Consider the following 6000-nt stretch of genomic DNA (forward strand, 5'->3'; position numbering starts at 1 on the left):
ATCAATGGTGGGAAGCAGACGCCAGGGGCGTCCAGAAACAGTGGGTGGGGGTGACAGGAATGTAAGGAGGGAGTAGGGAGGGTAGGCTAAGCAAGGAAAGGGGAACGGAGAATAGAAGTAACAGGTGATTGAGTATTAGCGCAACAGAGTTACTTGCGCATAAAGCATACGTTAAGATTAGGGTTGAGCGAACACGGACTGTATTATTCGTGTTCGTACCGAATAATTGGATTTTTGTTACCCGAACACGGACCCGAAAACTTTACTGTATATTCGGGTAAAAATCTGTGTTCGGTCGTTTTATTTCCGGGTTTTGCATGCTTTGGCGCGCTTTTCATGGCGGGCTTTCAACAGCCAATCAACAAGCGTTTAACTGGTGTGCCTAAGCCATCCCAGCCATGCCTACAAATGTATCAGTAGCTGTGATTGGCCATCTGAAGCATGTGACCAAGTTTTTATAAGTTCGAGGCAGCGCCGCTGCGGCGTCATTCTGCTGTTTAGTTCAGGGAGAGAGCACACTTCAACGTGCTGGCTGCTGATTAGGGACAGACAGGAAAAAAAAAAACATTTGTGTCCGGATAGAATTGAGGGACAGGTCGGAGTGTGTTAGGCAGAGCGAGTTGTAGGCATTTTAGGGAGAGAGTCTGCTGATTTTTAGGGTCAGTGTGTTCTACAAACTACAATCGATATTGCTGTGTGGGGTGGGGTTTGCAGTGACCGATCTACGATTTTATCAATCCTTTTAGGGACAGAGTCTGCTGATTTTTAGGGTCAGACAGTGCGTTCTACAAACTACAATCGATATTGCTGTGTGGGGGGGGGGGGGGGGGGTTTGCAGTCACCCGATCTACGATCTTATCAATCCTTTTAGGGACAGAGTCTGCTGATTTTTAGGGTCAGACAGTGTGTTCTACAAACTACAATCAATATTGCTGTGTCGGGTGGGATAGGAGATAGGCAGGTGTCAGTGGTCCACATCCATTTTGCTGTGTGTGGGCTGCAGTAAACACAATCTTTTTGCGGTGCAGTGAACATAATCTTTTTGGGGTGCAGTGAACACAATCTTTTTGGGGTGCAGTGCACACAATCTTTTTTGCCCACTGAGGAGGAGGGAGAAAAGTATTTTTCTATCAGGCACTGTGTGCAGCATTTTTCCTTCAGCTGTGCTGTGCTGACTGATCATACACTGCTGTGTTCAGTTCACATGTGCTAATATTGAGTGGTTTCAAAAATCATACACTTTTTTTCTATTCCACTATTCAATATACAGCCTTGGGTTAAAAAAAATTAAATTGTGGCCTGCAGCAGAGCTGAATAATATTTGGGGTTTTTGGGGTTCATCTCATACTTCTGAAGATTTGAGGGTGCTGCCTGTTCCATACTCCCCCCTACTCCTCATTCAGCCTTTTAGGGGTACAAACAATAGTAATTGGGGCCTAGTGTGCTTCTGTACGTGTGAGATACATACACTTTTTTGATCATATTTTCTATTCCGCTATTTAATCAAAACCTTTGGGTATAAACAATTAAATTGCGGGATAGTCTGTGTCGGTACGTGTGAGATACACCTTTCCAATTTTTGGGGCGCATCTCATACTGCCGAGGATTTGAGGGTGCTTCAGTCTGCCTCCTGCCTGTTCCAAACTCCTCCTACTCCTCATCCTGCCTTTAGGGTACAAAAAATTGTAATCGGGGCCTAGATTGTGTTTGTACGTGTGAGATACACCGTTTTGTAAAATTTGTCTTATTCCGCTATTCAATACACACCCTGTTTGAGTGCAAAAAATTAAATTGCGGGATAGTCTGTACCGGTACATGTGAGATACACCTTTTTAAATTTGTTTGGCGCATCTCCTTCTACCGCCGAGGATTGCAGGGAGCTTCAGTTTGGCTCCTGTTCCCAACTCCTCCTACTCCTCTTCCTCATCCTGCCTTTAGGGTACAAAAATTGTAATCGGGGCCTAGTTGGTGTTTGAACCTGTGAGATACACCGTTTTGTAAAATTTGTCCTATTCCGCTCTTCAATATACACCCTGTTTGAGTGTAAAAAATTAAATTGCGGGATAGTCTGTATCGGTACATGTGAGATACACCTTTTTAAATTTGTTTGGCGCATCTGCTTCTACCGCCGAGGATTGCAGGGCGCTTCAGTTTGCCTCCTGTTCCCAACTCCTCCTACTCCTCATCCTGCCTTTAGGGTACAAAAAATTGTAATCGGGGCCTAGTCTGTGTTTGTACGTGTAAGATACACCGTATTATAACATTTTTCCTATTCCGCTATTCAATATACACCCTTTCGGAGTGTAAGGAAATTAAATTACGGCATAGTCTGTATCGGTACGTGTGAGATACACCTTTTAAATTTGTTTGGCGCATCTCCTTCCACCGCCAAGGATTGCAGGGCGCTTCAGTTTGCCTCCTGTTCCCAACTCCTCCTACTCCTCTTCCTCATCCTCCCTTTAGGGTACAAAAAATTTTAATCGGGGCCTAGTCTGTGTTTGTACGTGTGAGATACACCGTTTTTTTATCCTTTTTCCTATTCCGCTATTCAATATACACCCTTTTGGGGTAAAAAACATTAAATTGCGGCATAGTTTGCATATTTGACTGTCAGATACACCCGTGCGATACTGTTGTTGTTTTGTTCCGCTATTCAATAAACACCTTTCTAGGGCAAGATCATAAATTACAGAAATATGAGGAGACCGTCAAATAGGGGCCGTGGCCTGGGTCGTGGTGCTGCTGGTAGAGCTCCTGTTGCAAGGAGAGGACGTGGTCGATCTGTGCCAGCTACACGCACAAGTGAAACACCTTCCACAAGTGTGAGTAGGTGACAGAACTTGCAGCAGTATTTGGTAGGGCATAATGCGCCTCTAGACGTGATGAGGCCTGAAGAAGTACAGGCGATAGTAGATTGGGTTGCTGACAGTGCCTCCAGTTCCTTCACATTGTCTCCCACCCAGTCTACTGCAGAAAGGTCAGAGTTGGCACCTGCAGCCAATGTCCAACCGTCTTTCACCTCACCCCCTTGGAAATCAGGCAAGCAGTCTGAGCCCCAATCCATACAGCAGTCTCTTGTACTTTTTGAGGACTCTGTCAGCAGGGTTTCCCAGGGCCATCCACCTAGCCCTGCCCCAGAAGTTGAAGAGATTGAGTGCAGCGATGCCCAACCACTTATTTCTCAAGATGAGTACATGCAAGGACCATCGCAGCACGTCTCCGATGATGACGAAACGCAGGTGCCAACTGCTGCAGCGTTCAGCATTGTGGAGACCGACAAGGAGGGCAGGGGTGAAGACTGGGTGGAAGATGATGTGGAGGACGATGAGGTCCTCGACCCCACATGGAATGAACGTCATGCAGGTGACCTTAGTAGTTTGGAGGAAGAGGCAGTGGTCGCACAGAGCCACCAGCACAGCAGAAGAGGGAGCAGGGTGCAGAAGCGGAGCGGCCGTGCCCTAGACACTACGCCCGCTACTGCCCAACGCAGCAAGGGAACGAGCACACCAAAGTCAGCTCAAAGGAGTTCTCTAGCGTGGAAGTTCTTTAGAAAATGTGCTGATGACAGGACACGAGTGGTTTGCACCCTGTGCAATCAGAGCCTGAAGCGAGGCATAAACCTTCTCAACCTGAGCACAACCTGCATGATCAGGCATCTAAGTGCAAAGCACGAGCTGCAGTGGAGTAGACACCTTCAAAACCAAGAAACGTCTCTGGCTCATCCTGCTTCCTCTTCTGCTGCAGTCTCGGCCGCTCCAGCCACATCTGTAGTGATACCGGCACCTGCCACCCCGCAAACAGAGGATCTGTCAGCAACACCACCACCTGGGTCACCAACAACCATCTCCACAATGTCCCGTGGAAGCGTTCAGCTTTCCATCTCCCAAACACTTGAGAGGAAGAGGAAGTACCCCCCTACCCACCCGCGATCCCTGGCCCTGAATGCCAGCATTTCAAAATTCTTGGCATTTGAAATGCTGTCATTCCGTCTGGTGGAGACGCACAGTTTTAAAAACCTTATGTCGGTGGCTGTCCCACAGTACGTCGTGCCCAGCCGCCACTACTTTTCCAGGCAAGCCATCCCTTCCCTGCACAACCAAGTGGGGGAAAAAATCAGGTGTGCACTGCGCAACTCCATCTCTGGCAAGGTCCACCTAACTACCGATATGTGGACCAGTAAGCACGGTCAGGGGCGTTATATCTCCCTAACGGCACACTGGGTAAATGCAGTGGCGGATGGGCCTGAGGCGGATAGCAATTTGGCGCATGTCCTTCCACCACCGAGGATTGCAGGGCGCTTCAGTTTGCCTCCTGTTCCTAACTCCTCCTACTCCGCTTCCTCATCCTCTACCGCCTCCTCATCCGGACAGCGTAACACCTTCACCACCAACTTCAGCACGGCCAGGGGTAAACGACAGCAGGCAGTTTTAAAACTTGCCTGTTTGGGGGACAAACCACACACCGCGCAGGAGTTGTGGAGGAGCATGGAACAGCAGACAAATGAGTGGTTGCTGCCAGCGAGCCTCAAGCCCGGCCTGGTGGTGTGCGATAACGGGCGAAATCTCATAGCAGCTCTGGGCCTAGCCGGTTTGACGCACATCCCTTGCCTGGCGCATGTGCTGAATTTGGTGGTGCAGAGGTTCCTTAAAAACTACCCCGATATGTCAGAGCTGCTGCAGAAAGTGCGGGCCGTCTGTGCACACTTTCGGCGTTCTCACCCTGCTGCTGCTCGCCTGTCAGCGCTGCAGCGTAACTTCGGCCTTCCCGCTCACCGCCTCATATGTGACGTGCCCACAAGGTGAAACTCCACCTTGCACATGCTGCAAAGACTGTGCGAGCAGCAGCAGGCCATAGTGGAGTTTCAGCTGCAGCACTCACGCGTGAGTCGCTCTGCGGAACAGCACCACTTCACCACCAATAACTGGGCCTCCATGCGAGACCTGTGTGCCTTGTTGCGCTGTCTTGAGTACTCCACCAACATGGCCAGTGCCGATGACGCCGTTCTCAGCTTAACTATCCCACTTCTATGCCTCCTTGAAAAAACAATTCGGGCGATGATGGAAGAGGATTTGGCACAGGATGAGGAGGAGGAGGAGGAGGAGGATGAAGAGGTAACATTTCCAAGGCTTTCAGGGCAGTCATTCGCAAGGGGCTCCGAGGGTGGGTTCCTGCACACACAAACGCCAGGGACACAATTGTCCAGCAGGGGCACAGTTCTGGAGGATGAGGAGGATGAGGAGGAGGAGCTGGAGGAGGAGATGGAAGCATGTTCACAGCAGGGTGGCACCCAGGCCAGCTCATGGCCATTACTGGTGCGTGGCTGGGGGGATACAGAGGACACGGACGATACACCTCCCACAGAGGACAGCCTTTCGTTGCCTCTGGGCAGCCTGGCACACATGAGCGATTACATGCTGCAGTGTCTCCACAACGACCGCCGTGTTGCCCACATTCTAACTTGTGCTGATTACTGGGTGGCCACGCTGCTGGATCCCCGTTACAAGGACAACGTACCGTCCTTAATTCACTCACTGGAGCGCAATCGCAAGATGCGCGAGTACAAGCGCACGCTGGTAGACGCCATGCTGCTGGCATTCCCACCTGACAGCGGGGCCACAGTGGAAGCAGAGGAGGAGGAGGAGGAGGAAGAGGTCGCCAACGCAACCAGGGCACCGCCAGCACCTCAGAAGGCAGGGTTAGCATGGCCGAAATGTGGAAAAGCTTTGTCAGCACGCCACAACAAACAGCAGCACCAGCAGCTCATATGGAACGTCTTAGCAGGAGGCAGCATTTCACCAACATGGTGGAGCAGTATGTGTGCACACGCCTAGACGTACTGAATGAGGGGTCTGCCCCCTTCAACTTCTGGGTCTCCAAGTTGGGCACATGGCCTGAGCTTGCCCTTTACGCCTTGGAGGTGCTGGCGTGCCCTGCAGCCAGTGTATTATCTGAACGGGTATTTAGCACTGCTGGGGGGCGTTATCACAGACAAGCGCAGCC

This window comes from Pelophylax lessonae (genome assembly GCF_965119305.1).
Source record: "Pelophylax lessonae genome assembly, chromosome: 6".
Classification (NCBI taxonomy): domain Eukaryota; kingdom Metazoa; phylum Chordata; class Amphibia; order Anura; family Ranidae; genus Pelophylax; species Pelophylax lessonae.